The sequence below is a fragment of the Equus przewalskii genome, chromosome 6, assembly GCF_037783145.1.
Source record: "Equus przewalskii isolate Varuska chromosome 6, EquPr2, whole genome shotgun sequence".
Taxonomy (NCBI): Eukaryota; Metazoa; Chordata; class Mammalia; order Perissodactyla; family Equidae; genus Equus; species Equus przewalskii.
Genome location: NC_091836.1, coordinates 10,049,990 through 10,073,157, shown reverse-complemented (window position 1 = coordinate 10,073,157; position 23,168 = coordinate 10,049,990). Strand labels below are relative to the sequence as shown.

General features: G+C 33.9%; 1 long non-coding RNA gene across 1 annotated transcript in view; it reads left to right on the top strand.

Annotated features, from left to right (window-relative positions):
* Positions 1-23,168, top strand: part of LOC139083831 (uncharacterized) — a 116,690-nt gene that overhangs the window by 2,500 nt on the left and 91,022 nt on the right. Inside the window, exons 2-3 of the long non-coding RNA XR_011540798.1 lie at positions 10,363-10,472; positions 11,841-11,936. This is a non-coding gene — a long non-coding RNA (uncharacterized lncRNA). The remainder of the gene's footprint in view (positions 1-10,362; positions 10,473-11,840; positions 11,937-23,168) is intronic.

The following is a 23,168-nucleotide window of genomic DNA, read 5'->3' as shown; positions in this document are numbered from 1 at the left end:
TGAACCTGGTTAATTAGGAATAGTAAGGTCTATTTCTGTCAGTTCAAATTTAGAATGTTAGCTTCAAGTCATAATTTGGGGGTGACTAGATTACCTGACTCCTTTTCAGCAGGACCCAGAAAGAGTGACTATCTACTATTTCTTTCATAACTTGTAATGTTCTATTTTATAGCATTATTCAATTATATATTCTATATTAATAGTATATATGTATTCTATATCAACAACTATTTATGTATTATACACAATATTAGTCTTTCTGACTTCTACAGCTTTCTGAAAAATTTAAAATTTTGCTATTTTGGAGTTTATTTTTGTGCTGTATATTTTTTAAATTGTTGAGTTTGGAAAGTGAGGGATCTACAGATTATGTACACCTCTGTATTCTATTATATCCACAGTATTCAGGTATAAGCATGTGAATGTTTGAAATTAGAGAGAAAACAGCAGTGCATAAAGTAAGAAGCAGGAAAAATTTCCTTGTAGTAAGCCAAGGGGAAACAAACTAACATGTTTTCTGAGCATCCCACAAATATTTTCACATGCATCATAATTAAGATTTTCTATTATTCTCATGTGAAAATGGGATTTTAAAATATTGTCCTGACTTAGAATTGTCTTTAAAAGACATAAGAATATTCATGCCCCATTATAAAACCCCAATGCTGTTTACTTAAGTAAATTCATTTTTAAAAGTTCACTTGTTTCTCTCCATTTCAGAATATTAGTAACATCTTAAAATTAACCAGCTCATTGTCTACCCTGATTAAAATATCATTTGAACAGTAAATGATTTACCAACATTGTTTGAAAGTGGGACAGGTGGTTTAGTGGGTCATCTTCTCTATGCGATGGTTTTAGTATCTCGACTTAACTGCCATGTTGCTTATCTGATCTTGTTGTCTAACCATCTTTGTGTAAATGTCTTAATCTCTTTATCTCCTGGTCCCCAGTGGGCAAGCGAGCAGATGCAGCACATCTGTAGCAGTTGAGTTGCCTCTAAGCTTTTGTCTTATTTGTGTAACAGATTTTTTTTCTTTAAATCATGCCCTCCTTTTTCTCTCCTTTCATTTGACTCGCATAAAGTTCTAGGTTCTAGTTAATATACCACAACTACTGTTATATTTCAACAAACTGCCCCATGAAACGTCGGGAAACAGCAATACTCAATTCAAATCAAGTTCAGTCCTCTTGCTTGGATCACCTGCTTTGCTTAGTGGAACCAATTTCAGCATTTGCATTTTCCATTTTCATGTTTTAAACCTCTATGTTAGAGGTTAAAAACAACAGCTAACCTTCAAGTACTTAGAAATAAAATAAAAGAAGTCAAAATCTCGCATCGTTGATGTATACTAGTATTCTTATAAATATAAATAAAACCGGAAGATCCAAAAGTAAACTTTTACTTGAACTGGACAACATATGATGGTTTTAATTTTATTTTGAGTTTCTCAGAACATCAATTTTAGTACTTACATCACAGCTGTTTTGTGAAAGCAAAAATAAACATATCTTAATCAGACTTGGAAAATATACTGACTTAATTAATTGAACAGCTGCTTCAGTAACCAACACTAAAGAACAGAGCCTGCTTTGTGGATTGTTGATAACATCTGCAACCACAACCAATAAGAAGTGTGAGAGAGGAACTCTAAGGTGCTCACTGTGCGAATGTTTACTCACAGAAGCAGCGGGGGTGACTGACCGCTTCTAGCTGGTCCTCATGCTCACTCTCTGCCATCACTTGGTCTAAAAAAAATGTTCTTCCCTAGAAAGGAACAGAAAACACTGGCAGTTAAACTAAGATTTTAGGAAACGGGAGAAAAAGTCAAAATCTTATTAATTTAAAGGTAAAGTTTGCTTATTATTTGTTTCCATCCAGTAGCTTCTGTTAGATAAGAACTTGCATTTTTTTCTTAGATATATGTTCAGTCTCAAGGATGCTTATCAACTTTAATACATTTACTTGTATAGATGTCTAAGTTTCATTTTGTATAGCACTCTCTCACCAAGATCTCTTAGAAAGTTGTTTCCGTAAAAGAGCAAAACCTAGGATTCATTTGTTCATGACCAGATCATGTCTCCATATAGTCTCTGTTTACACACCAATCTTCAAAATCTGGGACAAAATCTCTAATGGCTTCCTGTATTCTGTCTACTTCCTTGTCTTATTTTAAAGGATTTTTATAGTGTGTTGCATCTTAATCATTTCCCGTTGTTTTCCTGTCTCCCAGGCACATAAATTTGATCTTTCTTTGACTTTTGGCATTAAATCAAAATAACCTTCCTTCAAAAAGAATGTTGCTATCAAATACTATACCTGTCTTTCCAGCCCAGCCCTCCCTGGTCTCTTTTATATCTGGACTCATTTTTTTTTTTTCTAATTCTTATTTATAATCCAGTTTAAGAATTTTCTGTAGGTCTTTACATACAGAACTAGACTGTATGCTTCCTGTGGACCAGGAACTAAATTTCCCCCACACGCTGCTGAAATTTTGTGTTTAATATTTTTTATTGGTTGAGTAGTGTATGTATAGGAAGCCTCATTTGTTTGTCTGAGATTCGCTTCAAGAGACTCCTTATGAAGCAGAAACTGAACATTTTCATCACCAGCTTTTTTGTTCACCAGTCAGCCTGTAGTTAGCAATTGATACCACTAGATGGCACTCGTGTTCTAATTAGGGACGTCATTTAGGTTGTGTCCTAGGGATTTTCTGATTATTTTGGGGGAACTGAAAGGAACCCCCAAATTAGCGATTGAGGCCATCAGAAGAGTTATGTATACGATTTGACATATACCATCGAATAAACACATCGACAAGATGCAATGTTTCAAAATGTTTAATAGGTGATCTAGCACTTCGAGGCACAATAAGTGCCACTGACATTTACTGAGGGCTAGCTATACACTAGGCATTAAAAAGGTGTGCTTTAGATGAACGGTTCCATTTTATCCTAATGGTCTAGCTGAGACTCAAACTCAAGTTGATTGCCTACACTGATTATTCTTAACCAGTTCACTAAATCAATCCCTAGTTTGGTTAGAGTAAATTAATCAAAGCATCACAAAACAAGTTGTTGGTACCAGATGCAGAGAACAGACCTCGTGTACAGAAAACCCATTAAATGGAAAATAATTTTAGTACAAGCACATAACAAGATAAAATATCATATTAAACATTTGTTAGCAGTTTATGGCATTTTTGTATATTCTCAGGGACATATGATTCATTCAAATAACATTTATTAGGAACGTACTACTCTAAACACTGTACAGAGATAAATGAATATAAATATGAGGTTTTAGCAAAACTTTTTTCATAAAGTGAATATATTTTGACTTCAAAAGTAAATATATATTCCTCTCATTCTAGTGTTTTGCCTGAACCATACCTGATTCAACATGCTAATTTGGCACATAACAGCCCACATTTTTGGAGGAAAATACATAGTTTTAACAATGAGTGCTGTTTTGTTCAGAAGAGATTACGTTTTGGTGTTCCAAATTTGTTTGCCATCAGTCCTATTTATATCTGGCTTGCTTTCTTTATAAATTAAAAAAAAAAATCATATTCCTGTCACCATGTCAGATTCAGCCTGGTACCTGGAAATTGGCTGTGTCCTTTCTACCTGACCCACCAGCAGACATCCCTCATAGAAATTAGTAACAATGAAGGAATCAGGGCTCCACTGGCAATTGTTTTGATAATGGGGGAGGCTCCTTCTAGAATAGCTACATTGGCTTTGCTTGCTGACAATGGTAAAAACTTGCTTTGTGTGTGTGAAATTTTGAGATATAATTTATAACTGTGCAAGTAGAGATACAACACCAATATTTTATGCTTAAATAGCACCTTTCTTGTAAGGATCCCAAGCCCATTTAATCTGGCAACAAAATTAATCAATATAGTATAGCTACATGACACTGCTTTCATATCCCTCTCATTATTTCCTGTGCCACATCGTTTGCCTGCATACACAAACTTTATGTGAAAGTAAAGAATCACATACTGTAACCCTGCTTTCAGTGCAATTGGGGAAGAGATATTCCTAACAAGGTGAAAATAAATTACTTCAGGTGCCAAAGTATAATATAATGCAACTTTATTATCAAACATTAATTGATTATTAATTATTAGATCACAAAGGGCTGACAGTCTTACAGACAAGAGAAAGGACTCTATCTTGGACAGTCTCAAGGAAAGTCGAAAGACTGGACAAGGTGGAACGATATCAGCTCAGGCTTGTGCTAAATAATGTTTGCTAATGACATAGCAGATACTAATAAGAACCCAGCAGCAGAAGAAATCATATGAAAACCCACTGAAAAATATATGTAACAAGAAAAAATTGACAATGTTTGCTAAAAAATGACAGCAGTGGGTGTTATATACTCCCAGTGAGCCTTAGGACAATTCCACTGTAAAAAGAACAAACTTCCTACCCTTCAGGACTTGTCACTGTTGGTGGCAATCAGCACAATTAATGTCTAATGAGGTATTAGTATTAGTGAAAACTGCATGTTTGACTACGAAAAGTTTGAACACTTTAATAGAAAAGTCATTAAATTAGAGCTTTTTCAGTATTAGATTAACATGGGGGAAAAAAATCTTCAGTTTTCTGACCAACAAGTTAATCTTTTACTAAGGGCAAGAAGAACCCGATTTCCGGTTCATGGAGGCCTCCCTGGGAGGATTGAGACTCTAGCCGGTTTCCACTGCAGGCCACCATCTCTGCTTCCCAGGTCCACTTTGCCTGTTGCTTGTCCGTTGCACACATTCTCTGGGCAAAGCAGAGGACACACATGACAACCTTCTAAGTTGATCAAGCTCCAGCTGTCCCATCTTCTACACACCAGAAACAGAATCGCGTGTTTTCTCCCCACCCTTTCTCTTTCTTTACCTCTCTTCTCCTATGACCTGACTTAGAGTTCCAGCTCCTCTGATTCTCTTAGACTGATTGGTAGAAACACAAATCTTATCCTGGTTTGTTCTCAGTTGTGTTCGTTACTTCAAAATGAAAATATGCTTTCTATGGAGGGATAGGAAATACATTTCTTTTTCATTTTTAAGCCTGAATTGTTGACTCTGATATTATTCTGGTATTGAGTAAAACACGTTTGTACTTCATTTTTCACTAACTCTTGACTACAGATTGTGCACACAAGTATGTGAAACACAGGAACCATTTTTATGCTGAAGTTAACATGGCATAAAACATCAGGAAACCTTCCTTCTGATACCTCAGGTGGACTTGTCTCCTTGGTGGGGTTATTGTCTTGCTTACTGAGGTCAGGGCTGAATCTGGTAGAAACAACCAGTAGTACATTGGCTTGTCTTTCCCGATATAATAAACTTTGAGGTTACATTCTTTTACTTCCATCATAAACCAGTGTTATATTTATTTCCTGTAAAAAGTTTTCAAATAAGCATCTTCAACTCTTCTACAAAGTTCATACAAACTCAAAACTGATTATTAACTCTCAGAGCAATTTGGATTTTAACAAAGGTCAAATTCTCAACAATAAAGCCTTCTTAATGGAGAATATACTTATTAGTTAACAGATTAAAAAGTGCATAAGAGAGAAGTGTTCTAAGTGTTGCTTGAATTGTCCTTAACATGAGTAAATATTTTATTCCTTTTATTTCTTTTCTGGGGATTTATTTTTCTTATGTTATGTATTTATTTTTTAATGGCTTTGTATTTAAGGAAAGAGTTCTGAAAAGAGCTTTTATTTTCAGGATTCTTAATCTGAGATTTTGAGGTGTATGTAAAATTACATTTTGTTGTCTTCACATGGTAAATTAATACAATAATTAATACAAATTGTCACTTTTTAATTCACACAATCTTTTAACAAATGTTTTTACTACTGATCATGTGTATACCTGGGTGCACCATATCTGTTCTCAAGGAGCTTATGGTCCAGACATATAAATGTGATGTCCGAAGTGCTTTAAGAGAGAGATACTCAGGATTCTGTAGGAAGACGTGGGAAAACACCTCTCTGTGCATTAAAGGGAGCCCTTCACCAAGGATGTGCATTTGAACTGGCTCAGAAGAATGAGTAGAAGAACTGACCAGAGGTGATTAAAAATGTCTATGTCTATATCCACATTCACATGTCTATATCTTCATCTATGTATATATCTAGATCTATACTTGTATCTATATGGATATTTATATTGATATCTAATCTATTCAGCCCTATCATAGGAGCATAGTGTGCTGTCTCAAATTCATGTGTCAGGAAAGTTCAAATTAATGAATTAATGAATTTGGGTAGATACTGCAGCCCCTGGCAAGTACAGAGCAGGAGATGACGTTGGAGTAAGTAGCAGGTCCCTTGAGAAAAGATTTGTATATCATCTTAAGTAACTGGAATCATTGCGAAGTCTTAATCAAGAGGAGTTAATTCCACAGATGAATAGGCTTGAAGCAGAGAAACCAGTTTTAAGGGACTATTATAATATTTGTAGCCGTGGGTCATAAAAACAGAAACTAAGAATGTACAGGGCAGTGGACTGTGGCGACTTTTAGGATAGGAATCAAGAAGACTTGTAGACTGATTAGGCTTGGTGAGGGTAACAGAGAAAAGTCACACTGCATCAACTCTTTTCTTCTAGGGCAGCACAACTAGGTACACCATGGTGAACAAAATAGATAAGAAATAGATTCTGTCCTCTCAGATCTTAGATTTCACTGGGAGATATAGACAAGTAACCAAGACAGTATACTGAACCCGTTGGGCTAAGCAGAACAAAAAGGGAACTCTAATTGCTCAAAAGTAATGGGTTTAGCTGAGATACAGTATTTAACGGGTATTTGTGAGTGCAGTTTTGTAGATAGTGACATAGATTCCATTAGGAAGTTGTGCTGAGTAAATCTGAGTACCAGTGTTTAGAGGTTATAAATCTTGTTTTGACTGTAATCAGGTACAGAAGTGGAATAAATAGATTTACTTATTGAGAATGATGGCATGAGAAGAGGGCAAGGCCAACAATGGGACCTGGGGGAACATCACATTTTAGAGTCAGAGGAATAAGAACCAGTAGTGGACACTGAGAAGGTAATATTGTGTATGTAGGAGGAGAATCAAGTGAAAATATGTTCAGGGAAGCCAAAGCTGGAGAGAATGTCAAGAAGCAGGTCGTGCATAAATGCATCAAGTTCAGAAAAGTGAAAGGAGATAAAAATGAAAAATTGATTTTTTATTTAGCTTCTAGGAGTTTAGGAGTATACACAGGTATGTTGCAATTATGAAAAGTGCCTCAAAAGCAGTGGATAGCATGAAAAGGTCATCAAAATTTTGATATATTTGTTTTGATGAAATAGAAATTCAGAGAAAGATTGAAAAAAAAAGTTCCACCTGGTGTTACTTTATTTGGCTGGATTTAACTTGGGGGTCAATAGTAGTAATAAATTTGAGGGGTTTTTTTTCCACTAAGGAGATACTTCTCAAACATATCATCTTATCATTCCTTTCTGTTGTTGCTATTGTTGTTAGAAGGAAGATTAGATCTTAGGAATTCAATTTCTGGTGCCTAATCAATATATAAAATAGATATAGACATTTTTTATATGCACATATACATATATGCATTACATTTAACTCTTACATTTTAAGAAGAATTTCTTCTTGAAACAAAAAGGACACTATAATATAGAGCCCTTACTGCAGCATGTATATTATTTTATAGCAACACAACACTTGTCAATTCCTAATTGAGCGAATCTAGGCAGCTTGAATGCTTAAGGAACAAATTAAAGGCATAGGAAAACTTACTCATTTAGATTGGTCCCAGTTAAAGTGATCTTCCTTGACTAAAATCCAGTTAGATTAGTCATACCTGACATCTTTATTTCTTTACGCCACAAGCAAATGTAACTGAAATATACTGTGACATTCTTAATTGTAAAATACTGTCCAGTGTATATTCTTTGTCATTAATGATTAGAATAATAAATAATACAATTCTATTTTATTTATTTATTTATGTAGTTGGTGAGGAAGGTTGGCCCTGAGCTAACATCTGTTGCCAATCTTCCTCTTTTCTTTTAAGTTGAGGAAGATCGTTGCTGAGCTAACATCTGTGCCAGTCTTACTCTATATTGCATGTGGGATGCTGCCACAAGGTGGCTTGATGAGTGATGTGTAGGTCCACTCTCAGGATCCGAACCTGTGAACCCTGGGCCACCAAAGTGGAGTGCACAAATTTAACCACTATGCCATTGGGTCTGCCCCTAAATAATACAATTTTAAAACTCAAACCACCATTGCTAGATACAAATACAAATATCATATATAATTTCCCTCTAATAAGCAAACAAAAGAATCCTCCATGTAATCTATACCATTCACTTAGAAATGATTTCCTAAAATCTAAAATAATAAAATGCCATCAAAAGAAGTAAATACCTTCAGGTTGATTTGGGGAACTGTGGGACAAATTAAAATATATCTAGCTGTTTCGGAAAAAAGGCAAATCAAAAAAGTCTTTTTGGGAAACATTCCTGTACTCAAAGAATGAACAATGCTTTACTGAAAACATAGCAGGTATTTTCCATACCAATGAATGGACTGGCATGATTCTTAACTATTACCTTATAATGAGAATGCAAAATTATTTTTACAACTTCTTTCGAGTTTGTCATAAGTTAATTTGGCATATGCATCTTTTTCATTTTCTTGCATTTTCTGGAGATGGATGTTTAAATTTGGTCTTCCAAAATGTTTTATTTAATATATAAAAAGCTGAGCAGAATACATATTTTTATTTTGGCTTATACTTGTAGACATGAATTTTAATTAACTCGGCAACAGCTGATAATAAGATTATTAGCATGTACAAAGTGTGCAGTTAATAGAAGCAGAACTAGAGGCAATTAGTGGAAGTATGTGTTTTTTCTACCAAGAAACAGTATCTGAAATACTAATTGTTTATGCCAGTCCAATCACTGCAAATATCACTAATAGCATCATTAAATCAATGTAACACTATATTATAAGCACTAAATAGATTTACTGATTTGGTGTCATATTGGCACAGTGATGAGCTTATTATTTTCCATAACCTATGTATACACTGGGGAAACTTGGTTTTGCAACAACATTTAGTTTTATATATTTTCAAAAGTTAACAACACGCTTATTCTGTACAATGTCTCTATGTCACACTCTTAAGATTACTTAATGACCTTTAAGGTTTGTAGTTAATTAATTATTTTTATGCATTTATTTTTTGTAATAAAGCTCTTGAAACGGTCATGAAATAAAAGTGCTATGCCCTAATGACTCCAGAAATGGAGTATAAGAAATTTAGTAGTAATCATTTTTTTTTTATCTTAAAGGTCCATATATTTTACTTTTCATACTTCATATCATTCCATTAGCTGCTGGAAAACTCCAATGTACACTCATGAGAGAAAGTAAAAAAAGCAAATACCATCTTAGCCTTGTTATGAATATACTTTGATTTCATGTCCCTGCTGATAGGGTCTTTGGGACCCCAGAGTCCTAGGACCACCTTTTAGAAACTCCTAGTTTTGGGTAATGTCAGTTTTATAAATTAGAATAATTTAGCTAATTGTGCTGATAAGTTTAAAACATTTATTACTATCTCCATATTTTATACATCTAGATTTGATTCTTCACTATATCCATTTAAGTAGCTAACGTAAATTCACTGTACAGAAGACATTTAGCTACCTAGGTTGTAGGAATACAGGCTTCAATAGTAGTAACCTTGTTCAGCTAGCATTTTCTACAGAGTCCTTTTTCATGACTTATTAAGCTTATGCTTCAGCAATATAACACAGAATTTCATATAATCAGTAGGGAAATTATCATTAAAATTAAAAGTCTTCTAAAATCACAGACACACATGCATACACACAATCTTAATAAGTTAAGGGAATTTAACCTGATGGTACATTTACTTTTTAGAAATTTTTATTCTAAGGGTAAAATGAATCAAATGGACCCATATAAATTTGAGCTACCCTCAGCCAAGTCTGAGCGCTTATAATTAAATAACCACCAGACTTGCTTAGAAAATTGAAAGGCAGTTTAAGTATTTAAGCCTCTGTAGAGCATGAAAGGAGCAAATCTCTTAAGACACAGACATTTGTAATATTGTCTTTTACCAGCTCGCTCTCCCATCCCCTTTCCACGAGTCCTCTTCAACGTTTGACAAGCCAAGTAGTCACGTTCAGTAGCTCTCATTTTCCAAATACCCTCAGTCTCAGATCACATATGTTCCTGTTTGTTGTAGTTTGTGCATGCTTTTTTGTCATCTTCTCATTATTCACTTAATTTCTCTTCTTATGGCAACTCTACCTTCATCATATGACTACCTGCAGACCCTCTGGCTCTGCCAGTTCTACTTCCTCCACCATTACCAACGACGGGGACAGCAGATGCCCAGGGGCTCAACAGGCAGAAACATAACCTTCTGGAGTGGGTGGAGTGGGTAAGTGAAAAGGCTCTGAGGCTTATAATTTTTGTTTTCGTTGTGAAAGCAGAATAATGAATTCTAAAATATAAAATAAAAGATTATTTCAATTTGACTTCTATTCATGGAATAAAACACATCGTTGTGGTTTCAACTCTTTTTACAGTAATATTTTTACTTTACTCTGGATTCATAGCCATTCTGAGAGGTCAATCAGCATATAATTAAGAAAGCAGCTATTTTGAAGCAGTAACTGGGTCTCTCACCTAAACCTAACATGCTGTATTCATGAAGGAGTGGGGATGGAAGGGGTGTTTTACTGGTAGTACCAAGACTTGACCTGGCATCTCTATTTCTGACCACTTGGGAGGAGTTTATTTTTAGCTCATACCTCCATCATCAAGTTACTCTCCTCCAGCCAAAAGAAGTTTGATGGGTATTTCCTATTTCTCTCTTCTATGGATTAACAAAAGAAGGAAAGGAGAGAATGCAGAGAAGGGACCATCAGTTTTGTCAGGGATGCAGCCCAGCAGATTCATTTCTAGATTAATAAGCAAAGAGTTCAAACAACATTAAACAAACTTTAAATAAATTTATAAGCAAAGATCAGAACTTTAGGAAAATACAGTAAAACTCTACCATGAAGCTATAAAGGATGTCGACAAATTCAGTTGCATAAATAGACAGTCACATTGTTTCTGGGCAGAGTAAGGAGCCAATTTTCATTTGCGTTTTATTCAAATTCATAATATCAAGCAACACATTAATGAAAGCTTCTTAAATGTAAACATTATGAGCTAATTGAAGAAAATGTGGGTAACTATTTACAAAGGCTAGGGAAGTAATTTTTTAACAAAAGTTATAAACCTTAACGTTACTAATGATTTCTCTTCAATAGATGTTAATTAATGTTAAGAGACAAATGTGACTGAGAGTAAATACATATGCCATCTAAAATAGCCAAGGGATGAATATCTAGAAAACACTAACATCTAAATTAAATAAAAATAATTAGGAAAATCATTAGAAGATAATCAATACATATTAATGAGTAGTTAGAAATATAAGCTGAATGGCTAACAAGCATATGAATAGATACTCTGACTTACTAGAAATAAGAGAAATGCAGATAAAAAACAATTGTATTATCTTGGTTTTCATCTACGTAAAAATGACAGAAATGTATATCATTTCAAGTACATGGCAAGGACATAGGGAGATGAATTTTAGGCCCTACCAACAGTATATAAAATGACCAACCATTCGTCGACTTCAATAAAACAACATTTATCTAAGTTTGCATGCTAAAACCTGATATGCTAGATATTGTTTTTTGGAAATGAATTGTAATCTCCACTCTCTTCTGTATTCTCCCCTATATCACAGAAGATGGAGTATGGGAATACATTTTCCAAAATTTATCCCATTAATAGTTCCTGTTTGGATTCCTCTAACAAGAAGCAAGCACACGTGATCCGGAAGGTAGGACAACAGCAACTGAGCATTCCATGGAGAATGCCTAAGTAAAATGTGGTGAGTGGGATATTTCTGAGCAGTAAGAAGTAACAACCTAGAAACATATAAAGAAGCATGTATATATCTCAAAACATTGGTGTTGGGAATGAAAGAGGAGTAAAATAATATGATTTATATTTAAATATAATGTCTGTAAATTAAAACACACACTCAACAACACTGGATATTTGATAAGGTTTCATGCCTATTTCACACGTATTAAACAAGACGAGTAAGTGAATATTGGGATGGAAGGATGCAGGCAAGCAGAACAGAAGAAAAGATGAAATAAAATACAGTGCAATAAAATGGAATGGAATAACATAAAACAAAGTAAGATAAAACACAAAAGGGATAGCTTTGAATGGACATATGAATGTGATGTGCTATGAGCTGAGACGTACAAGGGGTATAAATTCTCCCTTTATACCTAAAAATCAGAAAGGAGACAATAAATACAACACACAAAAATGCTTTAGTGATTGTTCTAAGTTCATGCTAATATTTCCAAATTTATTTCTCATTATACGTCTTTGTATTAAAATTCAGACTTTGGAAACTCTGTTCCCCTCAATAGATGTGCGTCTCTCTTATGCATATTTTCTTGAAACTTTTCACTTGTACCTGCACCCATATTCTGCAAGTACCTATGCATCCTAAAGCATGACTAAATTAATTGAGAATGCAGAAACTTTTGAAATGTTGCACATGCTTTCTGCTCTTTCAACATCCTTTTTCAAATGTTGTGTTTATTGAATTCAGCTTTTTAAATGAATTAACATTTAAATATATTAAAGATGTTAAAGATGTTAGCATTTAAAGATAATAGAAGAAACAAAACATATAGGAGGAATATTATTTATTAAGAACCAGATTTGCCCTCTTTTTCTCCTCTAATGTATAGAAAGTTTATAACATAGTAAGAGACAAGAAATGATACTTGCCCTTCCTCCCACGTGCAAACATCATTTCTACTACAGATAACTGATCATTCTTTATTCTTCCACCCTATCAATTTCGTCTGTGAGGTTAGGTGTCTGATTCCAAGGGACATGTCATGGTTTGCCTGACACAATCATGATGACCCTATGCCTCAGCTAGGTATTGGTCGAGGGATGGTCAATGACATGGAAGTCATGTCTGCTTCAGTTTCGGCTCCTCTTCACCATTCCCCTAGCCTTGGACACAGTCAATGAAAATGTGATTTCTCTAACTCCAATAGTCTTCTTGGGGCTATCAAACAATAAGCCAAAGGACTTAATCAAAATGCTTAATAGGGTGAAATGCTTAACATGGTTAAATGGAAAAAATAGAAATATGGAGATAAGAATTCCTAATAGTTTGCTTTCTTTGCTTTATTCAATGGTCTTTTCATACAGTCTCCAATATATTGTGAAAATCTCATAATTAAATGGGATTCCTATGAAATATAAAAGCACATGAATATTATTTAATTAGAGGAAATAACTGTATTGAATTTTAGGATTAATGAAAATAAAAGGAATCCATTATATTTTTTTCCTATACTCATGGAGTCTATCTGGATAGGGGATTCATCTTATAGAGCTTTATAGTTAAGAGCAAATGGCTCATAGTTTCAAAGTAAAATTTAAAAATAATGTAAAGTATAATAGGCTTAGTCTACGAAACATTAAATGCAATAACTTAGAAAATTGTCACTTGAATCATTAAATTATTACTAATTACACTATTATGTACTTGGGTAAAAAGTCCTTTAGGCCATAAGTTATCAATTAAAAGTTCTTAAATTAGTAACAAGGCTCTAATCAAATAATTTATTTTGGGAAAACAAGAACACGATTAAAAACTGCTTCAGGGATTTTTCCTTACTCATGTTACATAATAATGTAATTTTATAATTAGTAATAAAATACTTGTAACTATGTCAAGACTCAATTTAGAGAAACAATACTGCTTTTATACTAACAATTCTTATTTTCTCCATTTTTAAACATCTACTATTTACTTTGATGCTAACTGTTGCCTCTTTTCTTACTCTAATCTATCCTTTAAGCTACCTCCAGTTTTCTTGGTAAGACATAAAACAGATGTGTTACTTTTCTTTTTAATGGACTTGAATTGCCCCTCACTGCCTTTGGATACTGTCCAATGTAATTCAAAGCCGTACATGATTTGGCCACACCCTCTCTTTCCCAGTCTTACTTTTTTCATTCAGAAAAGCACTCTACCCTCTGCCAAGGGTATTGGAATGTCCATGCTAGAAGTGATTCCTTGTTCCACATTTTTGCTAAACTTGACGGTCACACTTTGTTTTTGTCAATCTGCTGGATTTGAAATAATATCTCGTAGAGGAAGTCAATTCATGTCTTTGTCCATTTTTTATAGGTTTGCCCTTTATAGATATTCTTCACATTTTGTTGACCCAGATTGTTTGTCAATTATATGTGTTGCAAATACCTTCTCTCGGAAAATTTTTTTAAATTTTCTCTCTGTGGCATTTTTGATAAACCAAGTTTCTTAAGTTTAGCGTAATTGAATCTTCTGTCAGTGTTAACATTTTAAAATTTATTGATCGACATATGCTCCTTATACTGAGATGATAAGAGAGAGTTTTTATGTTGCCTTCTCAAAAGTTGTGGGTTTGGGGCCGGCCCAGTGGCGCAGCGGTTAAGTTCACACATTCAGCTTTGGCAGCCCGGGGTTCGGATCCTGGGTGTGGACATGGCACCACTTGGCAAAAGCCATGCTGTGGTAGGTGTCCCATATAGAAAGTAGAGGAAGATGGGCATGGATGTTAGCTCAGGGCCAGTCTCCCTCAGCAAAAAGAGGAGGATTGGCAGCAGTTAGCTCAGGGCTAATCTTCCTCAAAAACCCAAAAGAAAAGTTGTGGGTTTTGTTTTCTTGTGTGTTTTTTTCCTCCCAGTTTTTCCTTTCACATTATGTCCATATTTCACCCAGCCTTTTTTTTTTCACAAAGAAAATCAATTTTACCAGTCTAAACTTTTGGAGAAGTCCATCATTTCTCATAGCTCAGTAATACCATTTCTGCCATATACCAAGTATGCACACCTATATGTGACTATTTCTTGGCTCTGTATTTTGTTCCACTGATAAACTTGTAATGCTTTGAGCCAATAACATACTATCCTAATTGTTATAGCTTTATAGATCACTTTGATATCTGATAGGCAAAACTTCTTATATTTATTTTATCATGAGTGTCTTTGTTATTCTTGTTCAGTTGTACTGATACATTTTGTATTAATTTTATCAAGTTCCTCAAAAAGGCTTATGGTGGTGATTTTGATTATAAGGAAGTTTAAAAATTTTCTCCAAAAAGGCACTGTACATACATCGTTTGATTATTTTTCCTCCTTTGTATTTTTTCTTTTCTTTTCTTTTCTTTTTTTTGAGGAAGGCTGGCCCTGAGCTAACATCTGTGCCCATCTTCCTCTACTTTATATGTGGGACACCTGCAACAGCATGGCTTGACAAGCAGTGTAGGTCCACACCCAAGATACAAACCAGTGACCCCAGGCCACTGAAGTGGAACATGCAAACTTAACCGCTGCACCACTAGGCTGGTCCCCCCTCCTTTGTATATTTATTGTTGTTGAACTTCGATTTTTACAATTATATTTTTGACCTCTCTTTTGGTGTAGCAGTTATAAATTCTATTGTGTTTTTAACCTCAGTGTCCATATGCTCATTGCTAATATGTAGAAATGCAATGGATTTTTGCATATTTGTTCTGTATCTCATTATACTACTGAACTCACAATGAGTTTGTTCTAGGAGTATTTTTTTCGATTTTAGATTACTTGAGAATTTCTATGTAGATAATCATATCATCTGAAAATAGGAATCGTTTTATTTCTTTCTTTCCAATATTTATGCATTTTTATTTCCTCTTCTCGCTTTATTGCATTGGCTGAAACTTCAAGCACTATGTTGAATAAAAGTGGTAGGAGCAGACATCCTTGCCTTCTTCCTGATCTTGGGAGAAAGAATTCAGTCTTTTGACCATTGAGTATAATGTTAACTGTAGATTTTTTGTAAATATTCTTTATCAAGTTGAGGAAGTTTTCCTCCATTCTATTTTTCTGAGAGTTGTTATGAATGGATACTGAATTTTATTGAATGTTTTTGTGCATTGACTGGTATGGTCATGTGATTTCCTTCTTTAGCCTGTTAATGTGCTGGATTACATTGATTGATTTTTGAATATTAAGCCAGACTTACATGTCCAGAATAAACCCCACTTGATCATTTTGTATAATTCTTCTTATATGCTGCTAAATTCTATATGAAAATATTTTCCTAAGGAGATCTGCATCTATATCCATGAGAGATAAGGGTCTGTAGTTTACTTTCTATCTTTTTTTTTTGGACTTTTTCTGGTTTGGTATCATGGTAATACTAACTTCAAAAAAATAAATTAGGAGGCCGGTCCAGTGGTGTAATAGTTAAGTTCACGAGCTCCACTTCGGCAGCCCACGGTTCGCTGGTTCAGATCCCAGGCGCAGACCTATGCACTGCTTATCAAGCCATGCTGTGCCCCACATATAAAGTAGAGGCAGGTGGGCATGGATATCAGCTCAGGGCAATCTTCCTCAGCAAAAAAAAGAGGAGGACTGGCAGTGTATGTTAGCCCAGGGCTAATCTTACTCAAAATAAATAAATAAATAAAATAAATAAATTAAAATTTAAAAAGTAAATTAGGAAGTATTCCCTTTTATTCTGTTTCTTAAAATGATTGTGTAGAAGTGGTAATAATTCTCTTTCAACAGTTGGTTACATTCTCCAATGAAACCATCTGGACCTGAAAATTTCTTTTTTGAAAAAATTTTAATCATGAATTTAATTTCCTTAATTTTTGAGAACTATAATAACTATATTGATATACTCTATTTTATTCCCACTATTAATAATTCATATCTTTTTTCTTTTCTAGTTTGTCAGTCTTACTGGAGATTTTTCAACTTTGATCTTTCCAAAGAACAAGGCTTTGGTTTCTTTGATTTTTTTCTATTGTTTTTCTGTTTCATTGGTTTCTGCTCTTTATTGCCTCTGTTTGTTTTGGGTTTATTTTGCTCTATTTTTTTAATAGATTCTTAATGTGAGCTTATATTATTGATTTGAGACATTTCCTCTTATGTATGCATTTAGAGCTATAAATATTCCTCTCAACACTTCTGTGACCCATACATTTTTATATGCTATATTTTCGTTTTAATTTAGCTCAATGCATTTTTTAGGACTTCCTCCTTTGACTCATGGATTATTTAGAAGTCTGTTATTTAGTTTCCAAATTTTAGATTTTCCTGTTATCTTAACTTTATTGATTTCTAGTCAGATCCTCTTGTGGTTGGAGAATACAATTTATGTGATTTCAATTCTGTTAAATTTGCTGAGGTTTGTTTTTTGGCCCAGTATATGATCTACCTTTCATATGTTCCTTGAGCACTTGAAAAGAATGTGCGTTCTGCTGTTTGTTGAGTAGCGTGTTCTATAAACTTCTATAAATTTTATCCTGTTGATTGATAGTGATGTTGATTATCTCATATCCTTGCTAATTTTCTGTCAATTGTTGACCATTTGTTGAGAGAACAGTTTTGACATCCCCATTTGTGAATTTTTCTATTTCTCCTTTTAGTTCTATCAGCTTTCGTTTCATACATTTTGCAGCTGTATTGTTTGGTTCACACTTTTTTGGAATGCCATGTCTTCTTGGTACGTCGGCCATTGTAACATTATGCACTTCTCCTCTCTGTCTCTCACAATTTCCTTTGCTCTAAAGTCTCCTTTTTCTGGTATAAATGTAGCCACTCCTACTTATGTTTGATTTGTATTCGTATGATATATTTTTCTATGCTTTTACTTTATAGAATATGAACTGCTTATATTTTATAATTGAAGTTAGTGTCTTGTAGACAGCATATAGTTGAGTCACTTAAAAAATATTTTGCCAATTCCTGTCTGTTAATTAGTGTAACTATACTATTTATATTTAATGTAATTATTGATATGTTTAAGATTGTCATTTTATTTTTTTCTGATTTTCATTTCTCTGATTGCTTTTTTTTCCACTTTCATAGTTGAACATCTTTTAGAATTCCATTTTAATTTATCTACTTTTTTTTACTGTATCTCTTTTTATATTTACTTTTAGTGGTTGTTCTGAGAATTCCATTATGTATACAAAACATCACAGTGTACTAACATCATCATTTTACCATTTTGAGTGGATTATAGAATCCTTCCCTCTTCATAAATACCTTTATCTTACTCCATTTATAATAGAATTATCAAATATTTCCTGTTTGTATAGAATCATATCACACAGTGCTATAATTTTTGCTTCAGCTATCAAACATCAATTAGAAAATCAAGAGGGAGAAAGAAAGCCTATTGTATTCATCCATAGTTTTGCTTACCGTGATTTTTTTCCTTCCTAGTATTCCAAATTTTCTTCTCTTATCACTTCTCGTTTAGAAAACTTCCTTTAGCCATTCTTATAGCATTAGGTCTGATAACAGGAAACCGTCTTTGTTCTCCTTTTCCTGAGAATGTCTTGATTTCTGTTTCATTGCTGATGTATATTTTTGTAGGATATTGGTTCTGGTTGACATTTTTTTTCTTTCAGGATGTGAAAGATATTGTGCCACTTCTGACTTCCATGGTTTCTCGTAAGAAATACACTATCATTCAAACTACTTTTTCCGTATAGGTAAAGTCTCATAGGTCTCATTTCCCTCTTGTTGTTTTCAGGATTTTTATTTTTTGTATAGAAAAAAATACACAGAAGTTTGTTTATGATGTGTCTTGGTATAGATTTCATAGGTTTTATTCAGATTGGGGTTTTCTCAGCTTCTTACGTCTGTAGGTTTATGTCTCTTGATGAATTTGGGATGTTTTCAGCCATCATTTTTTTGAGTACTTTTCATCTCAACACTCTTCCTCTTGATCTTTTGGAACTCCAGTGACACATATATTAGATAATTTGTTACAGTGCCACAGTTCCCTGACGCCCTGTTCATTTTTTTTTCAGTGTGTTTTCTCTCTCAGATTGGGTACTTTCTATGTTTTACCTTCCAGTTCACTATTCCTTTCTTCTGACTGCTCCATTCTAATGTTGAACTGTATTGAACTGTATATTCTGATTATTCAATTTTTAAGTTTTAAAATTTCCATTAGGTTCTTCTTTACATCTTCTATTTTTACCTGCAACTTTCTCTTTCTTTGTTGAGACTTTTTATTTTTTAATTTGTTGCAAACATATTCACAATAGATTGTTGAAGCATTATTATCGTTGCTGCTTTAAAATCTTTGTCAGATAATTCTAACATTTCTGTAGTCTCAAAGTTGACTTTTATTTATTGTCTTTTTTAAATTTAATTTTATACCTTTCTGGTTCTTGATATTATGAGTGATTTTCAATTGAAACCTGGACATATTTGTATTATGTTATGCGATTCTCAAACTTCCATAAACTTTTTTTTAGCTGTCTTGCTCTGACAATACTCTGTCTAGAGAATGGCAGGAACCACGTCTTTACTGCCAGGGAGAGTTAGAAGTTCAAGTTCTCCAGTCACCTTCTCTTGACACCCAAAGCGGAATGCCCCTCATTACTGCTAAGTCTAGGGTCCCTACATGGTCTCCAGTGACACACAGGGTGAGAAGGCTTATTATCAGCCAGCTGGGATGAAATTCCCAGCCCCGTAATTGACTTTCTCTACTATCACCCCCACAGAGTTTGGGATGCATTTTTACAGCCTTCCAAGAGCAGAAGTCTAGGTTCCTCACTTGGCCTTTGCTGGATCAAGTGGGAGCGGGGCCGGAATGTTTTCTGAGGTAATAGACTGGAGTATAGAGATTATTATCTAAAAGTTTTCTGGCTTCCTAGGTTACTCTTTTCTTGCTTCTTTGAGAGAACAGTTCTTGTTGGGCAATTTTTTTTGTCTGTATTTGTTGGTATTTCCAAGTTGCAGGTTTCTTTAACTCCAAATCTTGAGAGAAAAAGAACACCTGGGAAGCTAATCTTCTTTTGTTCCCTCAGTCCCCATGTCCTTAGCAATCATGCCTTCTCTTTTCCACCTTTCAAGATTCTTCTTATGTTTGTTTTATATATAATGTTCACAACTTTTAGATGTACTTAGCAGGAGAAATAGGGAAAATATGCCTACTTCATCCTCCCAGAAGTGAGAGTCTTCATCGCTGCCTTTTAAAAGGTCTAGGTTACTGCCTTTGACATTTGTTTTTTATTACAACCCAATCACACCACCACTTTCTCCAAAGGCTTATAAGCTCAGCTGTCTGGTAACTGTTTTCTTTATAATTTACCTCATAACTGCATCCTTAAACTCTTATCATTTAGTTTTGCCATTAAAATATTTTAAAATTTTATGGGGCCAGCCCAGTGGGACAGCACTTAAGTTTGCATATTCTGCTTTGGTGATCTGAGGTTCACCAGTTTGGATCCCAGGTACGGACCTACACACTGCCTCTCAAGCCGTGCTGTGGCAGGCATCCCACACATAAAGTAGAGGAAGATGGGCACAGATGTTAGCTCAGGGCCAGTCTTCCTCAGCAAAAAGAGGAGGATTGGTAGCAGATGTTAGTTCAGGGCCAATCTCTCTCAGAAAAAAGAGGAAGATTGGCGGCAGATGTTAGCTCAGGGCTAATCTTCCTCAAAAAAAAAATTAAATTTTATATAATTAGATCCATGCAGAATGCAGTCTTTCCTCAATATTATGAATTTATTTCCTAGATATGTTTTTAATATTAATCCATGTTGTTACTTAAGTCATTGCTTATATTTTTGGTTTCTATCCAGTAATCTCTGGTGTGAATATATCATAATTTATATATCCATTCTACTTTTGGTTAATTTTGGATTATTCTAGCTTTTGCCATTGATAAAAATCTTACTATAAGCATTCTCATACATGATTCTACTACAAGTGTACAGATTTCTAAAGTAGTATCAAATTGTTGTTCTTATCCTCAGTGTTGTTTTTTAACATGAATAAATGCTATATCCTTGAGTGAAGAAGCATTCACCTTACAGGAATGCAAGGTGAAGTAGTAGATACAAGTTTTATTATTGTATATGTTTCAGACCAGTTTTGTGTTAATTTACTGGCTTGGATTTTTGGCATCTCATAGGAATGGGGACTGGGATAGTCTGCTTTCAGGTCATTCTTATTTTGCTCATAGCCCCATGTCAGTGGCCTGTGTCTACTCCTTATCCCCGAGCCAATGTGCCGTATATTTTTAATCTCCCTTTACAAAGGGACAGCCTTTTCTGTTTTCTCAGCTTGTGGGATTCAGTTCCAAATGAATACTACAGAAAGCAATGCATCTGTTTTCCAACCTAGTTTATTATATATTATTTGACTTGAATTCTTACATATTAAGTCTGGTTGGTTACAGTGAAGATGTTCCTCTTCATAGCTGGAACTTGAAATTTTTCTTTCTTGGTTTTTTTCTCTTGATTCTTATTTTAAACTGATGTTTATGGTATTTTGTCAATTTCTATATGTTTAAAATGGAGATTTGAAAGACAACCAGCTCTGTCTAACATATTGACACATTGACCATGATTCTGCTGAATATTCTTTAAAAATTAAAACACAAATGTGATGTATTATTTCAATATAGCATTATTTTTGTAATATATTAAAAAATCTTTCAAAGCAAATACTGCATTACTTACCTTTACTATTACTCTGTAGGCACACTTTGTTAGAAATAGCTGCAATGTAAATCTGAAGAATAGTTTTGTCACTGAGACGAAGACCAATATTAGTTACCAAACAGGCACTAAACAGTAAAAGAGAAGCAAAAGGCCAAGGAACGTGAATTTAAAATATATCTGTATATAAATTTTGGAAAAAAGACAATAGAACCCTTGAAAATAACACTATGACTCCTCTAGGAAAATCAATAATGGTTCCACTGAAAATAACTTTTTCTACTGCAGATATGGGCATTATTACTGCCAGGTTGAAGATAGAAAAAAAATATCAACATATACTGTCCGTTTTACCAGAAATCATGTTTTTTAATTTTTAGGTTTTTTTTTTTTTTATTTCTCAGCAAACAGTGTTTTTCTTTTAACAGTAGCATATTTGAAATGGAAGAGAGTGAAAAGATAGTCTTGAAAATTTTCTAAACTCATTTTGTAATATTTAAAAACAGTGTAAATGCATTAATATTGGGTAACTTATACTCATGGCCATTCTATTAATATTAGCTATGGGGACCTTAATAATGCTACCTTCTATCCTACTGTTTTATTGTAATCATTATTGCTATTCTTTAATTGGACTTACTAAACTTTGAGTCTTCACTCTAGGAGGTCCAGGGCAATCAACTTTCACTTTTAGTACTTGAAGTTACAAATACTTGAGTGTCTACATTGTTTTTCTTCCTGTTTATTAGCTTTAAGTTCATGAAATTATATTATTATTATTTTATTGTATTATTATCCACTGTTATATATTGACCATATACTATAGTCCAAACAATTGCATCTTTTAATCCTCACAACTTTAAGAAATAGATAGTACGATGATCTCCGTTGTATAATTAAGTACCTTGAGACAAAAGGATTTCAAATAACATGTCCAAAGCTATAGAGCCCCAAGTGGCAGCACCCGAATTGTAAATCACATATGTATGGTTTTGGAAACTTTTAACAGTTGCACCCTATTGCCTTTGCCTCCCATGTACATAAATAACAATTAAACAATTAACCAATTGTACCATCGTAATATGTCATTTCAATGCTGGTATTTATCATTTCTATCCATAACTCTTTTCTTTTTCCCTCACTGTATGCTTAAATTGAATTAGATATAATATATATATTTATTTCTTCATTATACATTTTTGCTTTGTTTCTTCTACAAGTATGTATAGTATTTCTTCAAGTAAACAATAATAATAACACCAACTTGCCATAATAATGTCAACTTGCCATTGATCCACAGACTTAAGGATTATGCAGACTCTGCCTTTTCCCTTCCCTACATATCCACACAATTTTATTGCTGTAAAAATGTTTTCTTGTATGCCTGCTTTCACATTCGCATGCCCATAATTAAGTTAGTGTTTACCTTTTGTTTGATCACTCCAATAATTTAGGGAAGAATTGAAAGAATAAACATCAACAACAAAACAAAAACAAAATGCCAAAAATAGTACAGGACA